General features: G+C 37.5%; 1 long non-coding RNA gene across 10 annotated transcripts in view; it reads right to left on the reverse strand.

Moving 5' to 3' along the window:
* Nucleotides 1-25,224, reverse strand: part of LOC110257104 (uncharacterized) — a 375,873-nt gene that overhangs the window by 307,343 nt on the left and 43,306 nt on the right. Inside the window, exon 3 of one of the 10 annotated variants that reach the window (XR_002339328.2) lies at nt 6,561-6,685. The exons of 8 other annotated variants lie outside the window; for them this stretch is intronic. This is a non-coding gene — a long non-coding RNA (uncharacterized LOC110257104). Of the gene's footprint in view, nt 1-6,560; nt 6,686-19,798; nt 22,925-25,224 lie in introns of those variants that run through there. One more of the 10 variants, XR_014829739.1, reaches the window with a different exon arrangement.

A 25,224-nucleotide genomic window follows, 5' to 3' on the forward strand; every position in this document is an offset into this window, starting at 1 on the left:
CATCAGGTTCTATATTTTTACCTGGTAATTATACAGCCAGTAATGGCTGGAACACAGTTAAATAATGTATTTAGCAATAACAGAAAATCTTCATTGGTTATAAGATATCATAATTTGTTGTTTTCACCTACCATTCCTATTTTAGACAACTAATAAGCACATTAATCATAATTTGAATATTAAAACCAAATACTTTTTTATAAATATAATAATATTTTTACATTGCTTTAAAGTTTAAAAATAATTTTCACATTCATCATATCCAGCTGTCATGGCTGCTATGATTAAAAAAGTTAAGGCTGTGGAAGCCCTCGTTAATTCTACATTACTGTCGTCTTTGTGATAACAGTAGGACAGATGTTACCTTGCTTACTTGACAGAAGAACCAGATGATGTTCAATGATTTATTGCAGGTAAATCATGAGCAGAGTCATGCAGGGCTATTTCCATACCTCGGCTCACACATAAATGCCCACACACATATTTACAGGACATATACTTTTATAAGCATACACAGACCTATGCCTATGATTCTACCTGCAGCAATATAAGTACACATGCATATTCACAGACATACATATACATAGACTTACACATTTGTATTAATGTATTTCACCATGTAGTATATTTCACCCTGTCACACACACAAAGACCACAGGATCTATAGTGAGGTGGAGTCTTGAGCTCATTTGGTTCAATATATACAACATCATACCCCCAACTAAATGTTTGATCTCTGCTGAGGTTTTACCAGCGTCCACTTCACGGGATGCTTAAAGAGGTCTACTCAGGATAAGTGTACACTGTTCACCCTTACCCAAGCAAGCACTCACTGAGAAACATCAGTCCTGAGACCTGAGGCACTTTCTGCCCACTTTTGGTGTCGTACCCCCAAAACTAACAGGGAAAAGGTGGGGCACGGGCTCTGTGTACCTGCTCCACACATGTGCTCCATATGTGTTAGTCACTATATGTTTTGTAAAGATGAACACGCAGAACTAATGACGTGAGGAGACACTCACTCCCAGAGCAGTTGAGGCCCTGGTTCCACTGACCCCTTGGTCTCTGTGGTTCCAGGACACACCCACTTCTACTGCATCACCAACCCTTGTGAAGAAGCTGAGCTATTTCCACAGATTTTCCTAACTTGTCAGGGTGGACTACTTTTAGCAAACCAAATTTGAATAAACTTCCCTGGAATTTTTCTTCCTCTAAATGTTTTTTCGATATCTAGGACATTTGCTCTAAGACAGCTGGGAGAAAACAACAGATGGAGACAGAGACTGCCAGAAGGTGAGGAATTCCTACAGAAGGAAGTGTGAAGAAATGGCTCCAGTTTTATATCCTCCTGTGCTGGACCTGCTTCTGCTGCTCTTGGTGAAAGCTACAGGTTTCCCTGGTTGAGATTACATGCCTCTCCTCTAGTTTGGGTCCAGTCTGCAGGACGATGTCAGGGACCCCCGCAAGGGATGCCCTTCTGTCCTTCATTGACTTGGGAGGCTATTCAGGAAGCACCCAGGAGGCAATGTTTCACAGTGTGCATGAAAAGGTTACCAACAGGTTTAATGGCCTCTCCTCTGTGTTCTCTCTTACTCTTTACCTCCTTTGACACGTTCCATACCTCCTCTATGGCTCAGAATCTACCAGGGTATATTGTTCATTATGCAGAGGATACCCTGAGAATGCCAAAGAGGAAGCTATCTGCCCCAGTCAGTAAGTGGACTAGTTACCCTTTGTGCAGGGTATCTACAAGGGAGAATTTTGTTGTTCGTGACCTGCCTTAGTTACTGAAATTCCGTGCAAAAAGATGTTAGAAATACAGAACCTCCTGGAACCATATAAGACACTGAGTATCCTTACAATGAGGAAAGAACAATGGCTTCACCTTTAATTATTTATCTACAACAACAAAGAATGAAACATTTTGTTCAGCACCAAATTTATTCAAGACAACACACTGAGGTCTGGTCATAACGAATAAATAATTCCTCTCCAAGAATTTATAAAACAGCTCTTCTGCTCATCCCTCTGGAAAAACAGCATGTTTTATCTCACTTGGGTTTCCGCATGAATAAGTCTATCTCCACTAAAGCACATGAAAATGGAAGTGTTTCTTGTTGGTTACTCCGTATTTGCTGAATGATTTTTTTCTTCAAACTGTCTTGCATTAATCAAAATGCCTTCCAAGTTCAGAAAACATGTGACACGGTTGTTTTCATTTTTCTTCAGCTCTGCTCATCTCCATATCCCTCTCACACCTCGAGACTGAACATTCATTTTTTAGAACTATGCTGAGGTGATCAATATGATACTGAAATTCTTTCTTACTGCCAATTTACTATTTTGCTATATTTTTAGATCATTACAATGAAATGGTGATGGGCCCATATACAGTTCCAATCTTCATGTAACTGCAAGACTTCATTGAATACACATGTAAATTTACTAGGCATCTAGAATATTTTCAAAATTATACTACACCTTAGCTTTTATTTTTTTTATTTTTTTTTTATTTTTTGTCTTTTTGCCATTTCTTGGGCTGCTCCCGCGGCATATGGAGGTTCCCAGGCTAGGGGTCTAATCAGAGCTGTGGCCGCCAGCCTACGCCAGAGCCACAGCAACGCAGGATCCGAGCCGTGTCTGCGACCTACACCACAGCTCACGGCAACGCCGGATCTTTAACCCACTGAGCAAGGGCAGGGATCGAACCCGCAACCTCATGGTTCCTAGTCAGATTCGTTAACCACTGCGCCACCACGGGAACTCCCACCTTAGCTTTTAAAGCTGGCGCATCACTTATAAATAAGACAGGTACAGAGAAAAAACACATTTTAAATTGTCCACAAAATCAGTGCAGAAAAGGAACAAAGATTTTAAGCAGTGTATACTAGTCTTGGCAGTAGAACAGAGCCCTGTGGGTCCTGTAGGAGGTGGGGACTCAGATGGTTGATACCAACTATCAAGAATAAGGCAGAGCTTATCCATTCATCAGTGGACACTTAGATTGATTCCATGTCTTGGCTATTGTGAATAGTGCTGCTATGAACATGGGGTTGCATGCACTCTTCAGGACAGTGATTTTGTATCATTCAGATAAATACCCAAAAGTGGGGCTTCTGGATCATACAGTAGATCTGTTTTTAATTTTCTGTGGATCCTCCATGGTGTTTTCTACCAAGGTTGCACCAATTTCCATTCCCACTGGCACCACACAAGTGTTCCTTTTTCTCCACATCCTCACCAACATCTGTTACTTCATGTCATTTTGATACTACCCATTCTAACAGATGTAGTAGTTATTATTATTATTATTATTATTGCTTTTTAGGGCCATCCTCCTGGCATATGTAAATTCCCAGGCTAGAGGCTGAATCAGAGCTGTAGCTGCCAGCCTATACCACAGCCACAGCAATGCTAGATCTGAGCCATATCTGTGACCTACACCACAGCTCATGGCAACACTGGATCCTTAACCTACTGAGTGGGGCCAGAGATTGAACCCACATCCTCATGGACACTAGCTGGGATCCTTACCACTGAGCCACAATGGAAACTCCCATATGTGGTAGTTTTGATTTGCATTTCCCTAATGACTAGTGATGTTGAGCATTTTCTCATATACCTGTTGGTCACTTGGATATCTTCTTTGGAAAAATGTCTTTTTGGGTCCTTTGCCCATTTTTAATTAGGTTACTTTTTTTTCCTACTGAGTTTTTTGAGTTCCCTATATATTTTGAACATTATCCCTTATCACTTGTATGGCTTGCAAGTGTGTTGTCATTCCATATGTTGCCTTTTCATTTTGTTGATATTCTCCTTTCCTGATAAAAGATTTTTAGTTTGATGTATTGAATCATTATGCTTTACACCTAAACTTATACAATGTTATATGTCAATTATATTTTAACAAAATTAGGGAAAAGAGAGAAAGATTAGGGCAGAAGGCCAAGAAAGCAAAGCTGGAGCAAATGGGGATGACCTTAGAGCCATAAAGCTATTCTGAATACTGTAGGATCAGGTCCACAGGTGGCAATGAAGGCAAACATGATACAGCCTGTCTGTCCTGACAGGGCTCTGATAGAGTGCTACCAGAAAGTGGATGGGCTTATTTTAGAAAAGAAAATTGAAACAATTATTCTGTATCTGGAAATATCCTGAAAATATTAGCTCCCTATGCATGATTTAAGATGCATAAGGACAATTTATTAATGCAAATTTGAAAGGCAATCTAACCATGCACATTCTCAGAGCCCTGACATTTGATTAATGGTTGATATCTGTTTTAATGAAGGAAAACTTTAGGGTGTTTTTATTATTTTGTTGTGGTTATAGGATTGCCTTTTGGCAGGACATGAAATGGGCTAGAACACGATGCTTGGTGCTGGTGGTTAGAAGAAACATATCTTTTCGGAAGTGGTTTAAGTTGAGTTGATTTACTCCATTGATCAAATAAAGAATTCAATGTGATGAAGAAAGAAACCAGCAAAAGCATGAAGGCATAACTGACTTCATTTTGTGCAGCGTGGTCTGTGTGGAGACGGGCTCCATCAGGATAGGAGAACCCAGTAGGCAAACCCCATGTGCTGTGCTTGCTGTGGAATTAGATGCAGGGAGAGGCACAGCAGCACCAAAACAAGAAAATCGACACTTGGTACTGACAGACAGATGCTTTTCCGCTAGGACTGGACCCAGGCAAGATCTTCCTCCCACCACTTCTACTTAATTTTGGAATGGAAGTTTTAGCTGGTGACACTGGGGCTGAAAAAGAAACTAAAGCATAGCTACCGTAAAGAAATAAATAAAACTCTTTTATTTCATAGACAATATATCCCATATATAGAAAGCCATGCGGAATCTAGGAAATGATATCCAAGATCTTTGGAATGAGTTCAGCAAGGTTGAGGGGAGAATGTTGGTGTACAAAAAACCAAGAGAACTCCTGTATCCTAAAATGAACAGTTTCGGAACAGAACTAAAATAACAATATAATTCACAATAGTATTCTTTTTTAATGGCTCTATTAAGGTGAACTGATATATAAGAACTGTACATATTTTAACGTTTTGGAAACATAACATACCCATGATGTACTGACCCATTTATCACTACATAAAATGCCCTTCTTTGTCCTTTTGACAGTTTTTGACTTAATGTCTGTTTTGTCTGCTATAAGAATAGCCTCTCCTCTCTTTTTGACCATTTGCATGGAGTGCCTTTTTCTTTCAACTCCTTTCACCTATGCATGCCTTTATATTTGAGTGTCTCTTGTAGATATTAAGCCAAATAAGTTGTTCTAATGGTTGCTCTGATCATATGAGAAAATGCTCGGCAAAATTTTTTATTAAGAAAATGCTAATTAATATCATAAGACATAGCCAGACATTGGCTAGAATGGCTTTAATGCAAAAGACTGAAAATAACAAGTGTTTGCCAGAGTGTAAGGAACCTGGACACCCCTTATACTGGTCATGGAGGATGTAAGTTAGTAAAGCCATTTTGGAAGATTTGAGCTAATTAAACATGTGCTTCCAATATGACCCAGCATTTTAGTCCTATGCATGTGTCCAAGAAAAATAAAAACGTTTCCACAAAAAGACATTCCAAAATGTTTTGAAAAGCTTTATTTATAGAAAGTAGTCATGATGAATATCCCAAGTAGATTGAGTGATGAATTGATAAATTGTGATACATTCATAAAATGGAATACTATTCAGCAATAAGATGAATGAAACTACTATGTGTAATGACAGGGGAACTTTCTCCAAACAGTAACAAAGTTTGATAATATATAAAGTAAATTTTTAGTTATTAGTTAGTTTCCATCACCTGAATCGTCACTTTCCAAATGCTCAGTGTCATGACACCATAAGTAAATGTCAAGGCTTCTTGTGAAATGAAAAAAACCCAAGAATTTGTCATTAGAATAGGATAGTGTCACAATGTGTTATGACGGCATGAATTTCCATGTGCTTAATTCTGGACTCCGTTCAGGAAATGCTCTTGAGTTTTCCCTATTTTTTTATTCATCATGAACATTTCCTCTGTTATTTACTTCAATATTTATGGCAAAACAGCTTTATGATCACATCAGTCCAATCTTTCATGCTAGAAAAAGTATGCAAGAAAGTGAAAATTTAGGGACCCAGAGGAGTGAACCCCTGGACACTCAGCACCTCCCTGGGGAAAGCCTGTGCTCTGACAGGGACAGCAAGTCCCAGAGGGCCACAGCTGTGAGAGATCTCTGAGGGCATTTGCCCAGGCAGATTTGAGGAATCCTGATGAAAACTCTAATGGCTATACCAGATAGAGAACATAAATCAACTGTAAACAGGAACAAGTGGGTTTTTTTGTTTGTTTGTTTGTTTGTTTGTTTGTTTTTATTTTCCCACTGTACAGCAAGGGGGTCAGGTTATCCTTACATGTATACATTACCATTACAGTTTTTTCCCCACCCTTTCTTCTGTTGGAACAAGTGGTTTTGAAATTATTTTGGTGTAGAAGGTTAATGCAGGCCAGGATCACTGGAACTGTGGGGATGTCACACAAGCAGATGCCTTTAAGGGGATACCCAGGGAAGTAAGAGTCTGGGAAAAATAGGCATCAGCAAAGCCAGGAAGCCGGTCATCAGATTAGCTGTCTCCTTCAGAACCATGTGGAGAGAGCATGGTTCTGCATTTGCATCCATCTGGAGAAGAAAGGAAGAGATATTTCCTTGCATGATTCTTTGGTTTTCTCCACATCAAATGTCAAATTTCAATCCAACGTGTGTTAAGGGTGTGTGACCTCCCCTGCATGGGGAGGCAGAAGCCACATCTACAATGCAGTAAGCTGGAAGTTCTGGTGGTTCTTCAGGAGCCTTTGTGGATCCCATAAGGCTGGGCTTGGCCCCCAGAATTGAATATTCATCACTACCAGATCAATAAGGCTTGGCAGGGTCCTCGCCCAAAGGGAAGCCAGAACTCCAGCAGGGCTCAGAGACGAAATTGTGGTCTGTGTCTGGGAGTCCTCCATGGAGCAAGCAACTTTGGCCTCAGTAGGTGGGTGGAGTGAAGTGAATCCAGGGCTTGATGTACAAGTGATCTCATCCAAAACTTGAGTATTTAGTGTGAGTGGCAGGGCTCTGATCCAATGGGAAGAGGGGGCATGATGGACGTGAGGGCAAACCCAGCTGAAGCAGCCTAATGTCTGCAGGTTTGTTACTTCAAGGCATTCAGTACCACAATATTGGGGCAGCTTACTAAGGAAATGATTTCAACTCTAGTAGCATGCCTTTAAAATATGTGACACAACAAATAACAAGTGCTGGAGAGGGTGTCAAGAAAAGGGTACCCTCTTACACTTTTGTTAGGGAATGTAAATTGGTACAACCACTATGGAAAACAGTTTGGAGGTACCTCATAAAACTAAATACAGAACTACCACATGAACCAGCATTCCCACTCTTGGACATAAATCTGAACAAAATTTTCATTGAAAAAGACATGCACCCATATGTTCACTGCAGCACTATTCACAATAGCCAAGACATGGAAACATCCTAGATGTCCATCAACAGATGAATCTATTAAGATATGGTATATATACATGATGGAATACTATTCAGTCATAAAAAGAACAAAATAATGCCATTTTCAGCAACATGGATGCAACTAGAGATTCTCATACTAAGTGTAGTTAGGTCAGAAAGAAAAAGACAAATACCATATGATATATCTGGAACCTAATATATGGCACAAATGAACCTTTCCACAGAAAAGAAAATCATGGACTGAGAACAGACTTGTGGCTGCCAATAAAGCGGGAGTGGAATGGACTGAGAATCTGGGGTTAAAAGATGCAAACTATTGCATTTGGAGTGGATAAGCAATGAGATCCTGCTGTATAGCACTGGGAACTATATCTGTCACTTGTGATTGAACACGATGGAGGATAATCTGAGAAAAAGAATGTATATGTGTGTGTGTGTGTGTGTGTGTGTGTGTGTAAGACTAGGTCACCTTCCTATACAGTAGAAAACTGACAGAACACTGTAAACCAACTATAATGAAAAAATAAAAATGATTTAAAAAAAATAAAATACGTGACAAGATCTGCCAAATTCACCTTAGGAAACTGATAAAATTAGGGTGATCTTCTCATTGGACAGGATGGATTTTTTATTTAGGTGATTTTTAGTTTTTATGTTTCTATATTTCACAACTCATATCCTTCTAGTGACCCCCATTCAGGTTGAAATCTTTCTTTCTTTCTATGATAAGCAGGAATAGCAACCTAGGCAATTTGTCTACTCATGCAATTTTTTTTTTTAAATTAGCCTCCACGTAAGATACCCCCTAGACTATCAGTCATAGAGAATTAGCACAGGGCATGAATCTTGGCATTCTAGATCATTTTCCCTTTAAGCAAGGACCCAAGAGATTTCCCAAAGCTGGCATCAGTCCTGTGGTTTAAAATTAGAGGGAATCCAGAATTAGTAGACTAGAACCAAGTGACTGAGTCTTTTAGCTCAACTACTAATAGGTCATGTGATATATTAAACCTTACTCCTGTCAAATGATACTTAGTGCCTTACTCCAGGAAGAAAACAACTGTTTAAAAATGAATTGGTCATTTTCTCTTAGAAAGCAGTTATGCTTAACTCAGAACATTTTTTGGTGTAAATGCTACAATATAAAATCCAGTGTTTGATCATAGCATTATTGTCATTGCAATAATCATGCAGCTACAGATTCTATTAAATGCCTGAATGACTAAGCACAGAGAATCACAAAATAGTTACGTTTTTCCTACAAATTTAAAAAAATCTATCGCATCATATTATTATTCACAAAGGTGAGAGTAATGGTGACAATTGTTCTAATTTGTTCTTTTTATTAGTTGCAGAAACATCTATGCTTACATTGTGAAGTGTTTTAATGGCTAATATGGGTGTTTAATATGATGTGACAAATGCATTAACCTTGAGGAAAAAAAACGACTAACGTAAATTGTATAATTTTCATCTTTATCATTAAAATGCTGTTTTAGGGAAATAATTGCCTAATAATTTCACCACAGGAGCAATCAAGTGATAACATGAGGATTACTAATGCTGTGTTTAATATGGAACTCAGAAAACCTTTACTGCATGTTGGCCTCACTTTCTTTACTATTCAGCCAATGATTTTCAAGAAGTAGGGACTGATAATTACCCAGGACACTTAATGGAAGATGAGACAGTCAGAGTAAAAGCAGCATAAAAACTGGCAGTGGGATCATTCCAGCTTAGCTTCCAATCAGGGGACAAATGCTGAAATCAATGTTAGAAAACCTTAAGAGAAAATTATGTATGCCTTGGGGCTACACAGGAGAACAATTGAATCAATTCTCTTTTATCTCAATGTGCTCCAATTCTCCTTCACATTTAAGAACAGCAAATAGTCATGTGTTGGTTTTAAACACATATGCACACACTTTGGCATTTCTCCCATCAACAGGAGGCATCAAAATGCCTTGTTTTTGAACATGGGAGGGCTTTCCAACTGCCTTGAAGAATAAAATGTAATAGACATGCCTCTACATGATGTTCAAAGCCATGTAGGGAAAGGCCCTGGAGCTTCTGCACGCTCTCTGGACACTTGATATTAGAACCCAGGCACTGAGTTGGGAGGGAGGCCAGATCATAAGGTGAGTTACACAGATGCTCCTGGACATTTGCAGCTGAGGTGCCAGCTGCCAGCTGCCCAGCCGGTTACTCCCTCTAACTAACTGCATGGGGAAGAATGAGTGCTCTGAGGCCAGGCAGCCTGGAGGAGCCCATGAGATTGACGGAACTCATGCTTGGTTTTGCTTTATGCCAGTAAGTTTTGGGCGGGTGGTGGTGCAGCTGTAGAAGCAACTGTACAAGTCGCTTTTCCCTGCTTCGGTTAGAGGAACGAAAGGAGGGCTGTGGATGACTGGGTAGCATGAATTTTGCCCAAATGTTTGTTTTTCCAATTGGATGGGTATTTTGCTCACTTACTGTTTGGGAGAAAAGGAGGAAACTCTGGCTGGCTCTCAAGGGGCCATCGAGGAAAATAGCTGGCAGACATCTCCAGTCAGCGTTTCTCAGAGTCCAGCTCACTCAGACAGGTTAGAAAGAAAGAAGATCTTAATAACAAAACTTATTCATTTGGTAACATGGTGTATGTTCTGGAATGAGCAGATCAATAACTCAATATCCTGCCATTCTGGTGCCCAACGTTCCGTACCACATCTTTCCAAGCACAGAAATTTACTGGTTTCCCTCACCCACGTTACACTTCAGAACAGCTGAAAAACAACTACCTCACAGACCAAAATAATTCTTCAGGTGAGGAGCACAGGTATTTCAAAGCAACAACAGGATTAATATCCTATCAGCAGCAATGGCATTAAACAAAGTAACAAAGATTTTAATGCATCTTTATTATTATTATTATTATTTTGTCTTTTTAGGGAGGGCCACACCCATGACATATGGAAGTTCCCAGGCTAGGTGTTGAAACAGAGCTGGAGCTTCCGGCTTATACCACAGTCACAACAATGAAGGATCTGAGCTGCGTCTATGACCTATACCACAGCTCACTGCAATGTTAGATCCTTAACACACTGAGCAAGGCCAGGGATCAAACCCATGTCCTTATGCATTCTACTGGGTTTGTTACTGCTGAATCACAAGAGGAACTCCTAATCCATCTTTTTTTTTTTTTTTTTGTCTTTTTAGGGCCACACACATGGCATATGGTGGTTCCCAGGCTAGGGACTGAATCAGAGCTGCAGCTGCTAGCCTACACCACAGCCATAGCAACATCAGATCCATGCTGCGTATATAGCCTACACCACAGCTCATGGCATCAGATCCTTAACCCACTGAGCAAGGCCAGGGATTGAACTTGCATTCTCATGGATACTAGTCAGATTCATTCCCACTGACCCACGAGGGGAACTCCTGCACTTTTAATAAGCATTCTAAAAGAATATAATAAAATGACTCACAAATAAGAAAACAAAAACAAAGGTACATTCATAAATATTTAATTTAAAAGGTAATGAAAATAATAGAGTACACCATATATGAAGTAAATGCTAATTCTGTCATTATAGTCCTACAAAAATATCTAAAAACCAAAAAGGTAAAATTAGTAATATCAAAGATGTTCAGATATGCAAAAGGGCAAGAAAATACTACTCACAACAAGGAGCAAAATCAATCCATCAAAATGAACTCAGAAATGACAAATTTTTTAATAGCAGAAACATATATTAAAAGTTATTATAGCTTTACTTCACTTAAAAAGGTAAAATAGAGACAAAGGATGTGTTAAAAAAAAAGAAAAAGAAAAAAACCTGAATTTCTATAGATAAAAAATACAAAGTCCTGAAATGGAGCCCTGAATGGGGGTTCTGTCTACCAAAACTTATTTTTAGTAACATCATCTTTGTAAAACAAGTGTGAGTAAAGCTTTTTCAGACATACGACATTGGATGATTTTATTGTCAGCAGATGAATACTATTAGAAGCACTGAAAGAAACCTGTGTGGAAGGACCATGATACTATAGAAAACATGGACACATACAAAGGAATGAAAAATGATGAAAATGATTAACTACATAGGTAAACATAAAATCATTTATTATTTAAATTTATTTTATTATTATTTTTTAAATGTACCATCTTAACAATTTTATTTTTATTTTTTTTTCCTTTTAGAGCTGCACCCATGGCATATGGAGGTTCCCAGGCTAGGGGTCGAATCAGAGCTACAGCTGCAGGCCTACACCACAGCCACAGCAAGGCAGGATCAGAGCCACATCTGCAAACTACACCACAGCTCAGGGCTATACCAGATCCTTAAACCACTAAGTAAGGCCAGGGATTGAACCCACATCCTCATGGATACTAGTCAGGTTTGTTACCCACTGAGCGAACTCCCTTAAATTTACTTTAAAGTTTACTAACAGTTCAAATAAAATAACGAAAGCGTGAGTTTATGACATATTTGAAGATAAAATGAATGGCAAAAATAGCACAAAGATCAGAGGAGAAAAGATGGGAGGATATTATTTTAAGGTTCTTCACCTATATGTAAAGTGTTGCAATTACTTGAAGATACTCTGATGAGTCAAAGATTTACAATCATTTAAAAGAGAAGCCACTAAAATACTGAACAGTGTGTTATAGCTTATAGACCAAAAAGACGTAAAATATAATTGTAGAAAATATATAAGTAACTTAATAAAATGCAGGCAAAAGAGAAAAAAGAGGACCAATGAACAGGTGAGACAAATAAAATAAATCTGGGGATGAGTGGGTCAATTAAAATAAATAAGAAGATAAATATAACCTCACCATATCAGTAATCACACTACATGTAAATAGTATACATTTTCTAATTAAAACACAGAGATTGTCAAATTAAAATCAAAACAAACAAACAAAAACTAAGACCCAACTCTTTGCTGCCTAAAGCAAGCCCATTTCAATAGGACAAAAATAAGTTGAAAGGAAAAGAATTTGTCAATAATCAATTCCTTTTTACTGCTCGGTAGTATTCCATGGTATAGTGCACTCATTCACCCACTGAAAGACATGTGAGTTGCTTCTACTTCAGGGATATTACAAATATTTCTATATACATCTGTGCACAGGTTTTCGTGGGACTATAAGCTTTCATTGATACACACAACAACCTGGATGAATCTCTAGATGGTGATGCCAAGTAAAAAAAAATGAATCCCCAAAGGCTACATATTCAATGAGTATATTTATATGAAATAATTAAAATGACAAAATTATAGAAGTGGAGAACACATTACTGTCTGCCAGGGGTACGGGATGGGGCAGAGGAGGAGAGGAGGGAATGTGCCTTAAAGGAGCAACTCAGGCAGCCATGTGATAAAATAATGCACAGTAAACTTTAAATAATTTTTTTGAGATTTCAGACTCAGAAATGCTCCAATGTTTGACAATTGATATTACCTTTTAAAAAACTTTTATTAACATGTGATTGACTTACAATGTTCCTTCAATTTCTGTTGTATAGCGAAGTAACCCAGCGATACATATATGTACATTCTTTTTTTGTATACTATCTTCCATCATGTTCTGATTGGACATAGTTCCCTGTGCTACACGGCAAGAACCCATTGCTTATCCATTCCAAATTTAACACTTTGCTTCTACCAACCTGTCTTCCCATCCATCCCACTCCCTTCCAACCTCCCCCCTGGCAACTACAAGCCTGCTCATGCCATTTGCAGCAACTAGAGATTCTCATACTAAGTGAAGTAAGTCAGAAAGAGAAAGACAAATACCACATGATATCACTTATATGGGGAATCTAAAATATGGCAGAATAATCCTATCTACAAAACAGAAAAAGAGACATTATCTTAATATATTAATACGTTCTTAATATATTGAGACATTATCTTAGTATATATAATATGAATATATATATATACTTTTTTAAATTAAAGAGAGAATACAAAATGGGCTAGTTGATAAGACATACTTAGGAACTGAATTTGGCATTGCTTTCTCAAGTGAGATGTATTCTCATGTGTCATTTCAATTTTGAAACATACAAAAGAAACTATCATTAAATTCATAATGCTACTCTTTGGTCCTTTCATACAATCATGCAACATTTCAATAGTTTTCATCTTCTTCACTGATAATATGCAAAGTTTTACTTTGGCTATACAGACCACTGTAATTTGTGCCATTAATGCCAATTTTCTATTCCTTTTATCTATGTTGTAGGGAAAAGCTGAATTCCATATTCTCTAAATTTTCCCACTTTTGACCTTCTCACCTATTTTATTTATGCATGCCTTCAGTCTCTCATGCATTGCTTCACCTGCATCTTAAGAAACACTGCTTATTTTTCCAGAAAGAGACTGAAAATAAATCTTCTTCAGAGGTTAGTCCATTGATCTCAGTCAATAACAATCTCTGCACCACCCACAGGGCACTCATGCTGCACATCTCAGCATCATGCTTGTTAGTGCACTTACTTACCTACTGCTTTCCTTGGAACCTCATCATGCCTGAAAGTGTCCTGCATGTATAAAGAATTCAACATGTGCCTGTTAAGTTTAAGGTTAAGAAAACTGGTAAAGTCAAAGTGTAAGAAATTTATAATAAATATAAAGTTTATTTTCTGTGATTTCATTGCCTAAAAAATATATTTGGGCTCAGTAGGGTTTGAAATAGAAATATTACAAAGAATGACAACTTTGAACTAAAGTTTCTGTATTATAAAGGTATTGAAATTCCAGAGCTTTTTATTCTAGTGAGAAACTAAATGTACAAAAAAGATCAAACACATCTTTTTATATGAGTTTAAAAGCAAACAACAATAGAAAAATTGTGACTCTGGGTTTAGACTTTCAATAATGAGAGACACTATGTTTCCTAATAAGAATCAAGAATTAATATGTTCCTAACCTTAATAAGTCAAAGCTGTTTGCAAAATTTAGTTTTGATGTTGACATTTCAAAACCATCCTACTTATCAGAATTAAACATTTATTTTTTATGAAGCAATGTTATACTTAGAATGTAACAGTATCTCTTATAGCAAATATCTTCAAATGCATTAAAGTTACAAAAGCAAAAATTATTTTCCACATTTCAAGAGACTGGGCTTAGCACTATAAGTTTGCTTCAAACGTCTAAGATCAGGGGAATGAAAAAAAATTATTTAAGAAACATCATATTGTAAAAAACATTTCTAGGAATTCTTAGTCTAGAATAACATAACCGAACTGATAGCTTAGATGAATGCCTCTGATATATTTTCCCTGAAATCTCTCTACAGTATAAGTCTGATTACTCTGATTCTTTGAAGGTATACACATGTAAATGAAAGTGCTACTTATTGTCTTTGATGTTACTGTTATAATTCATTATCAGTTATTTATCTAAAACACTGTTTTGTCCATAAAAGGAGCCTCCAGAAAGGACCTCATGTTTCTTTCCTGGCAGATCACAAAAATCTAGGGCACAGGTACCCCAATGAAGCAACTCAGGCTTCAGAAGTTGAGACAAGATGGGACACCTGGGCAAAGGTGGGCTTAATGCAGGCATTTAAAGATTGGAAGATGTTGTGACAAAAACAGCAGGTTGCCTATTAGCACCACATGAAGTGAGTACCATCGAGGTGTTTAAAGGCTCAGAAGAATCCATGAAATAATTCCAACCAGCCAATGCAGGGAAATACATGGAGAATATGGAACATTTCCTGCCAGAGTTCTAAAGTTTTATCCTGGTAAATTATCTGAGATGTGATAAAAAGGAAATATATTTATCTAGGATGATGTAGAAGAGCCAGATTTTATTTCTGCCCTTAGGAAGAAGATACTTAAATTTCCTTCACAGGCAATAAGTGTAGGGCACTGCATTTGCTGCTAATTTCTTAAAGACACAGAAATAACAAAGATAGGCTATAGGAACATGTGACAGAAAAGAAGTTGTACTTAAATTGCCCATAAGAGTGAAGAGCAATTTATGCACATGGTTATGTACTCAGTCAACCACTTCTTCCATCCCTATAAAAAGTTCTCTTGAAGTGATCAGAAAAGTTTACACTGGCAGCCTCATAGAGAACAGGCTACAGTCTTACGACTGTAAGGTGTGGAGCTGAAATGGAGATTCCTGGACAGTTTGGGGAATCTCAAAGGATAAGTAAGAGATAAAACAATGTGCTAGGTAAATAACTTTTATATACACATGTTTTTTCAAGGCTATAGGTGGAAAATTCTTCCATATGGTAGATAATACGAAGTACAAGATTAAATTCTATCCCAAGAAAACAAATTTTCTCTGCAAGAAAATCCACTCCCCCCCACACACACACATACACCTATTTAAGAACTTCTAAGGGCAAAAGCCACCACCAACCAGGATCACCAGAAATAATACTCAAGAAACTTAAATCCCCAAAGACTTTAGCTGGAATTCTCAGAAAGTAAAAATAAGTATGTCTCAAAAATGTGCATAAATAAAAGGGAAATTTAAGGCATGAACATTGAAACAGAGATTACTAAACAAACTGATATTTAAAAAGAAATTTTTAAATGTTAAAGACACAAGGAAAGTTGAATAAAAATTATCTATAGCTAAGAAGGAATTAATGAATGAAAATATAGATCAGCACCTATTTCAAATATAAATAAACCTAAAATATGAAATATTAAGACACAAATATAAAAAGAAGACAATAATTTCTAATATATATTTGATGTGGCATATAAAAGATAAAGTTCTCCTCCACTGTAAGGCTATTCCATGAAGTTAATATAGTTACTTTAGGTTTCTTTGGATTAGTGTTAGCAAGGCGTATCTTTATCCAACCCTTTACTTTCTAACTCAATCATCTCCATTACCTTGTATTTTTCACATATTTAATATCTAGTGGTTGGAGTCCCTGTTGTGGCATATTGGGTTAAGAATCCAACTGCAGTGGCTTGGGTCAATGTGGAGGTGTGGGTTTGATCCCCAGCCCCATGCAATGAGTTAAAATATCCGTCATTGCTGCACCTGTGGCATAGGTCACAGCTGTGGCTTAGATTCAATTCCTGGCCTGGGAACTTTCATGTGCTGAGTGTGTGGCCATAAAAAAAAATGTAGTTGTTTTCTCAAGGGGGTCTAATTTAGTATAAGATGTTAATAATAAAAATCCAATTAAGACATTCAGAACAATGAAAAATTATTGTAAGACCTCCATCTTTATATTTTATTGTTACTTCATCATTACTCAGACATTTTCAGAACACATACTCAGAAGTTGCTGTTTCCAAAATTAGTATTGACACACTAGCTTTCTTTTGATTAGCTTTAGCATGGTCTTTCTCAGTCCTTTACTTTTACTCTGCTTCTGTACATTTAAAGTGGGTGTCTTGCAGACATCATATACCTTGTTATGTGTCTGTTCTAACAGTATGTCTTTCAATTACTATATTTAACCATTGACACAATAGTTACTGATATAGCTGGATATATTTATCATATTGGTTACTGTTTTCAATTCACTGTCATTGGTTTCTTTTTTATTTCACTTATATTTTTTCAGTTTTGTTTATATTTTTATTTTTAGGGCCACATCAGTGGCATATGGAAGTTCCCAGGCTAGGGGTCAAATCAGAGCTTCTGCTGCTGGCCTATACCAGGGTCATAGCAATGCGGGATCTGAGCTGCATCTGTGACCTACACCACAGCTGCGTCAATGCTGGATCCTTAATCCACTGAGAGAGGCCAGGGATCAATCTTGCATCCTCATGGATACTAGTTAGGTTCTTAACTTGCTGAGCCACAATAGGGAACTCCTATTTTCTCTGATTTTAATTAAGCATTTTGCATGATTCCTTTTGTTCTCGTCTCTTAACACATTAATTTTTACTATTTTTTAGTGGCTGTCCTTGAGTTTGCTATATACATTTACAATTAATCCAAGTGCACTTTCAAAGAATACTATATTGCTTCACAGGTAGGGTGAGTATCTTATTTAAGTACTCCCATTTTTTCCTTCCATTCCTTTAATATTGCTATAATTCATTTCACTTAACCATAAGCTTTAATCTTCAAATACAATGCCCTTGTTATTACAGTGAACATATGGTTCATATTTATCAGCTAGATAAAATAAGAATATGAAAAAATATTTTATCTTATCTCCATTTATTCTTCTCTAATACCCTTCCTTCCTATATAGAGCCGAGTTCCAGACCTACTTCATTTCCCTTCTTTCTGAAGAAAGTCTTGAGCATCTCTTGCTGAGCAGATCTACCAGTGACAAATTCCCTCAATGCTTGTCTGACGAAGTATTTATTTCCTCTACTTTTGAGAATAACTTTGCTTGGTAGAGTTTTAGATTAAAAAAAAAAAAATTCAACACGATATATTTCACTCCACTCACTTCTTCCTTGCATGGTTTTCTGAGAAGTTCAGTGTAATTCCTATTCTTGTTGCTCTGTGAATAAATAAAAAATTTTCCCTCTGGTTTAAAATTTTTCTCTCTGTCCTTGATTGCATGAACTTTGACTATGATATGCATAGGCATAGATTTTTTGGTATTTGTTATGCTTTTTCTAAACATTCCGGTCTGTGATTTGGTTAATTTGGGGATATTCTCAGTCATACTGTTTAAAATATTTCTTCCATTTCTTCCTTTCTTTCTTCTCCCTTTTGGTGTTCCCATTACACATATGTATACATTTTGTAATTGTCCTACAGTTCTTAGATGTTATGTTGCACAAATTTCATTTTTTTTTCCTCTTTGCATTTCAATTTCAGAAGTTTCTTTTGACCTAGCTTTAGGCTGATTTCTTCCTCTTCTGTGTCCAGTCTACCAGTAAGCCCATCAAAGGTATTCTTCACTTCTGTTACAGTTTTTTAAAATTTCTACCATCCATCTCTGTATGTTGTCTACTCTTCCTATTATAGTCTTTTTGATATAGTTGGTTTATAGTATTACATTAGCTTCAGGGGTACCATATAGTGCTTCAGTATTTTACAGATTACTTGAAGTTACTATAAAATGTTCTCTATATTTTCTGTGGTCCTATTATAGTCTTTAGTATATTAATCATAATTTTAGCTTCCCCGGATGGCAACTGCACCATGTCTATCATATCTGAGTCTGGCTGTCTGGTTCTGATTCCTGCTGTCTCTTCAGACTGTGCTTTCTGGCTTTCTGCCTTGTAATCTCCTTGAAGAAAGCCTGACATGAGGTGCTGAGTGAAGGACCTGAGTTAGACAGACCTTTGGCATGAGTCTGCGTCCACGTGGCTAGGAGCTGGGCTGTGCTCACCGATGCTATAGCTGTTGGTGTCAGAGGTAACATTTCCTCTGCTTCCCTTGTTTTACTCCTCTATTGCAATGGGTGTCCTGAGGGACTGTCTTTGGTCACAGCTGGGGCAGGGCACTCACCCATTTGTCCTCCTCCCGTGTCTGGTTCCTGGGCATCCACTTCCCTGAGATACAACTGTCTCTCCAATGTGGGGGGCATGATAGTTTGCCTTCAGACCTCAACTACCAGATGGGTCTAACAAGAATTTCTGGATTTTACTTTGTTCAGCTTTTTTGCTGTGAGGATGGAAAGATAACTTGAGGATTCCTTACATGCCCTGCTTGAGACTGAAAGTTTCCGAATTATTTTGTGCCTCTCTGAATAGGCTGAAGAGCAGGGTGAAACTAAGAACCATGTGGTCATGTAGGAATTAAGAGCTCAACCCCCATGGAGTCAACAGTTTAAGAGAAAAAGACCACCACAGTTCATCTGACCAGGTTTCTCCACTGTAAACATGATCAAGGCCCATGGAGATTAACTGACTAGTTCGATAGCACGTCCTCTGAGACAGAACTGGGGTGTCACTTAAGTGTCCCAACACTCCACTCATGACTTTTCAACCAAAATAGCTGTTTTTAAGCACAGATCTCTGAAATGACTTCTTGCATTTGTAGAAGAAGCGTTAACTATCACAATTTTATCTTTAGAAAGACAAAAGAAAGACACACAAGAAGATAAGAAAGTGGGTGATCCTGAATCTAAGTGCTTTGGGGAATTAGTCCTCTTTATTTGCTATAAGTCTGACATGTAGGTCTCTGAATTTTACTCTGTCTCAATCCCCAAGTAACATGAGGCAATTAGATCTCCAGCTAAAAACCACCTGAGCAGACAAGATCAGCAATCAAATCCCTTTTGAAGACACAGAGAAACGTCATATTTACAACTGTAATTATATTAATTACAAGTAAATAAACCAGTTGTGTTCAATCAACCATCCACCAGTAGCTTTTCAGAACATTTATTTTTATTAACAAATGTTCAAACATTTAAAATCATGATCACACTGACCAAAAGAATCCAGAAACTATTTGACTGATGCTCCCTAACATGGATAAAAAGCATATTATTTGGCTGGATCATGAACAATTTTAAATTCAGCTAACAGAATAGAGAACTCAGGGGCTGAACTCCCCAACCGTTATGGAAAATGAGTAAACTCTGTTCTGAGAACTTCAAACTCATTTACAGCAGTTTGCTGTCATGGCTCTTCTATAGCTCAACTCTGTTCACCGCTGTCCTCAGTTTCCTGCTTTTGAGGAACCTGCTATGTTCTTAATTATTTAAGGACAGGAGGAAGGCTTTGTGTGACTCTGGTTCTTCTGCATTTGGAATGGTATTTGGCAAATAATAGCTGCTCAGTACATTTCCAGTTATTATGACCAGTGAGAAAAGGCTGTTTATATTGTTGATATCTATATAAATAGATCCTTGGCTTAGTCTGAAAGGAAAAGTTCCTATTATTTACATTTATCTCATTAATTATTACAATGCAACCAATAACTTATTACTCCTAAACTCTCAATAAAGCACTTTAAACACAATGATTTGCTCTTGGTGGAGAGCAGCTCTGAAAATACGAGTGCTACCAGATGGGGATCCATTTGCCTCACCTCAAAATACGATGTGGAACACACTTACACTAAGTTTGGTTAGTTTTACTGAGATTTATCTTTGGGCCTTGAGGGTGCTAATTTGTACTGTAGAGTAGGAAGATGGAGGTATAAAACCTGGTTTTTCTTATATTTGTCTGCCATCTACCCTCATTCCACCCTTTGGATTTTTCTGAATGCCTTTGGGGACTATTGCTTAAAGAACACACACTGAAAAAAAGCTTTTGTGGAGAAAAGAATAGGGGTTTTTAAATCAACTTTGAATTCAAATCCAGCATCTCACAGTTACTATCTATTGAATGTAGAGCAAATTATTTAGCCCTTGTATATATTAATTTCTTCATCTGGGAAATGGACACAATGCCATTTTTACTGAGTTATGGTAAGGATTAATTGTAATAATATATAAAAACTGCAAAATTATAGTGCCAGACACATTTTAGATTATTAACAAGTTGATTTTCATGCTTAGCTTCATCCATGCCTCCTAATATCACATCCCTATTTAATGAAAAATTAAGATTCAAACTCACATACCTCTAATTCTAATGTTGATACTTTTCTCAGTTATGCACATGAGTTTTTATATAAAATAAAAAACACAGAAAAACAGATTCTTACAATGATAAAATTTATAGACCCCAGTAGCTGACACAGTGTGTGTTTGGGTGTGGGCACCTGTGTGTGTCCACAGTGTACAGAAAGGTAATGACAGCATATACTGGATCAGGTGATAAAGGTTATGCTGAGCACACTCTCTCCAGCAAAACTGGTATTTTTTTTGGCTAAAATGTGGTGATAATATGAATTCTCCATCTTTATAATATTTCATTCAAAAATGGCTGTAAGATTAATAACTACAGTAAAAGTTAATTTTTATTTGGAAAATATGGAGAGGAAATATATCTTTTCCTTTGACCCTTCTACATTCTTGCTGGCACTCGTTGATAAATGACAAACAAGAGAAAAGCATACAACTTACTTCTTGTACGTTTTATGTGACACAGTAGCCTTTGCAAGGAAAGACGCTAAGCCTGAGCATTTTTATGCTGGGTTTGATGGACAGTGGGGTCTCAGGGGTATGACAGGAGAGAGGTAAGCCATGGTGTAGACCAGGGACACTTAGCAGACACTTCTTTTGGGTCTGCTGTGTCCGTCCTCCTTCAGGAAGCAGGGTGCTCTGCTCCTGCAGGTCACGGATGGCTCCATGTGGGAGCTACCTGATTGCCTCATGGCAAAGTCAGAATCTCCTTCCTGCACCTGCTGTTGCTCAAATTCCTATAGCCTGAAATATCCAGTGTGCCACGGTGCCACATTCTGAGGTACTGTTCTGATCCCATCAAAAATAAAACTGGTGTAAGATTCTTTACAACAGGCGTACTTCTAAATTAATTCTCAGTGGCATTAAGTCTATGGGTAGTAGGCCACACTTACACTAGCTCATATAGCCAATATGTATTGATCCTTTCTTCTAATAATTTGGCTTTCATTAGAGCATTTTATTTACATTTTATATTTATTGTCAGTAATGACATATCTGTCTTCCCATTTACTATGTTGTTCTGTTTTATTGCCTGTTCTACACCTATTTCTTTTTCTTATGATATTTTTATTTTATTCTCCCCATCTATCATCTTTGAACTTACATCTTTTGCTTAAACTCTCAGTAGTTATCCGAGAGGTTAAATCATACATTCTTCATTATCAAAATCTACTGTAAAGTCATTATTTTACCTCTTCCTGGGACACTGGAAGATCTTAAAACCCCTGAACCCAGAAGAGCATATCTTCTGAATTCTAGTTGGAGTTACATGGCTAATCATTCAAAGACAAACTAGAATTTTAAAATGCCACAATCTCCCTGGTGCTAAGAGTAAACATTCTTGCAATGATACCAATTCTATTGTAACCTGAGAAGAAGGTTTTATCATTTTGCAATGTTCCACTTATTTACAAGGGTGTTCCTTCTGAAAATAAGATTCTCATATCAGTCACAAAGAATCGTTGTCTTTCTGGAAGACACAAGACCATCACCATGCTCCTCATGCTTTTCCAAGTTCACACCCAAAGCTCTTCAATGCATTAACTTGACAGCACAACATGTCCACCTACTGTCTTTTCTTTGCTTCTTTGTTTTCCAATAACTTGTAAAATAAGTCCAGCAGATGGAGAGGAGTTAACAACTATATAACACACATCCCATGCCCGCCCTAACTTCTCCAATCTGACCCTGGTGTCTACTGATGAGGAGGAGTCTGGTCTCACTCTCACATGGCTTCTATGTCTCATTAGGTCTGTCAGTACAAAGGAATCATCTTGAGAGTAAGCGCTCATGAAATGTGCTTTCTCCTGGATTCCGCCAACCGTATATCCAGGCCTGAGGAGCACAGGTGTGAAAACAGCACAGTAAGCATATTAATAAGCTTGTCCTCATCCTGCCTTTGCTAAGTCCTCAGTTTACTGTAAAAGAAAAATGAGTTGATGTTAGAGAAGAAATCCAAGCAACCACCTCTGGCTAACACAGAGCAAGCCATACACTGTGGGGATTTTTCTTTCTTGTCCTTATTTTCAAAACATATGAACTCAATTGTTAATCTCCTAAAAACATCAATTGTGGCAACAGAGACCCAGCTCTGATCCCTCCTGGGTGGGAGGGTGCAGAGACAGTGCTTACCCTCCCAGGCCATCTTACACTCATCTTCTCCTTTTCATAACAGGGACAGAGCTCTTCCCCTGCTGCCGTCACTTTGAAATTTACAGCACCATGTATGGAACTAGAGATTCTCATACTAAGTGAACTAAGTCATAAAGAGAAAGACAAACACCATATGATATCATATATCTGATATATGGCACAAATGAAATTTTCCACAGAAAAGAAACTCATGGACTTGGAGAACAGACTTGTGGCTGCCAAGGAGAAGGGGGAGGGAGTGGGCTGGACTAGGAGTCTGGGGTTAATAGATGCAAACTACTGCATTTAGAGTGGATAAGCAATGAGATCCTGCTGTACAGCACTGGGAACTATATCTATTTACTTATGATGGAACATGATGGAGGACAATGTGAGAAAAAGAATGTGCATATACACATATATACATGTACGTGTGTGTGTGACTGGGTAACTTTGCTGTATAGTAGAAAACTGACAGAACACTGTAAACCAACTATATTGAAAAAAATAAAAATCATTAAATAACCAAAATGTTCATTAAAAAAAAAAAAAAGAAATCCTCTCCAGGATTAATCACTCCCCAAATGCTAAGGAGATGATGAACAGTGAATAATCAAAATGTGAATATTTGAGGGAAAATTTAAAATGTTTTTTAAATACACATAAAACACCGAAGATATGTTTTCAAAATCTGCAGCTGTTTGCTGCTCTGGGTTGAGTGGACGTCTTTCATGCTTGCATTGTAATGAGTGGGAGAAATGGCCACTTGAGCCTGTGATCTGGATGCCACAGGTGGAATGAATGACAAAGAAGAACCTTGGCCTCCTATATTCTCCAAATGACATGATGTTTACCGTGGGATTACAGATCACGTCTCTGAAAAGGCTTTAGGATATAACATATGACTATAATGTTTACCCTGAATGGAGAGCCTCCCTAACACTGGGGGCAGGAAGGTGGAGTTTGCCACCCTTGCAGAAGACAAGGACTATCAGCATGGAAACTTAGTCCAGGACCACATCAGGGGGTAGGTTGGAAACCTCTTCTTCCAGAAATATCATCACAGTGAAAGATAAAGAGAAATAAAGCACATTAAATATTGCCAACCTCTGAGCCAGCCAATCCCACCGTCTGAAGCATGTCTCAATCCCAAGTGCTTGGGATTATTTCCATTTTATGGAAGAGAAAGACATACTCTTGGACACATAACCCTTGAAAAGGGTGCAGATTTTAACTATTGCCCAGTAATCAATTTGAGGAGTGACCTTAGGATAATTGCCAATTTTGTAATCACACAATATTTTCCTATATTTGTTTCTCAGATTCTCATTGCTGCTAATTCCAGAGGTCATCTTCAGGTCATTCACCATGACTCATGGAAATCTGGCTAATATCATCCCAAATGCCTGGCAAAAAAAGATGGACTATTTACCACCTAGCCATTCCCAGCTATGGAGATTCTCCTTCCTGAAGAAATGCAAGGACATCATTGTGAAAAGAAATGTCCCTGTGTTACAGAAATCTATTTGCATCATTTATTTCTATTTATTTTAATTAATTTCAAGCTTAGCTTTTTAGGATAGGGATTTTTTTTTCCTCCAAGACACTACTTTCTAAAGGAACAGAGTATGATTTTCCTAAATGTTTGGTGAAGGAACAAATGAATAAGTAAAAATACATAGCCTGTTTGTCCACAGAGCATTTTTATCCTGATTTTTATTAGTTTTGCAATGATGCTCTTAGGATGCAATTTACATTCTGAGTAACCACAGAATCTCATTTTCCTTTAAAGTATTTATTGTTTAATTATACACAGATTTCTCTGTACTGAGGCCTGTTTTGGGAAATTACTTGAGAAATAACTCCTGAAACTCTAAAATAGATAAATAAAAAGAGAAATTTACCAATTTCAGTTTCCTTTTTATTCTATTATTTATAAAACATTTCAAATTCATCAGCTTGCCTTTATCCCAATCTGATACAACCTGCTGCTTGAAATCACTGACCATCCTACAAAGTAATGGCTAAATAAAAAGGCAGGATAATTAATGCATAACAAATATTTTTATAATTTGAAATGTCCAAG

This window comes from Sus scrofa, chromosome 15 (genome assembly GCF_054392235.1).
Source record: "Sus scrofa isolate SSC_HxYL_T2T_F1_AM1 chromosome 15, Sscrofa_HxYL_maternal_Yorkshire_Landrace_v2.0, whole genome shotgun sequence".
NCBI lineage: Eukaryota > Metazoa > Chordata > Mammalia > Artiodactyla > Suidae > Sus > Sus scrofa.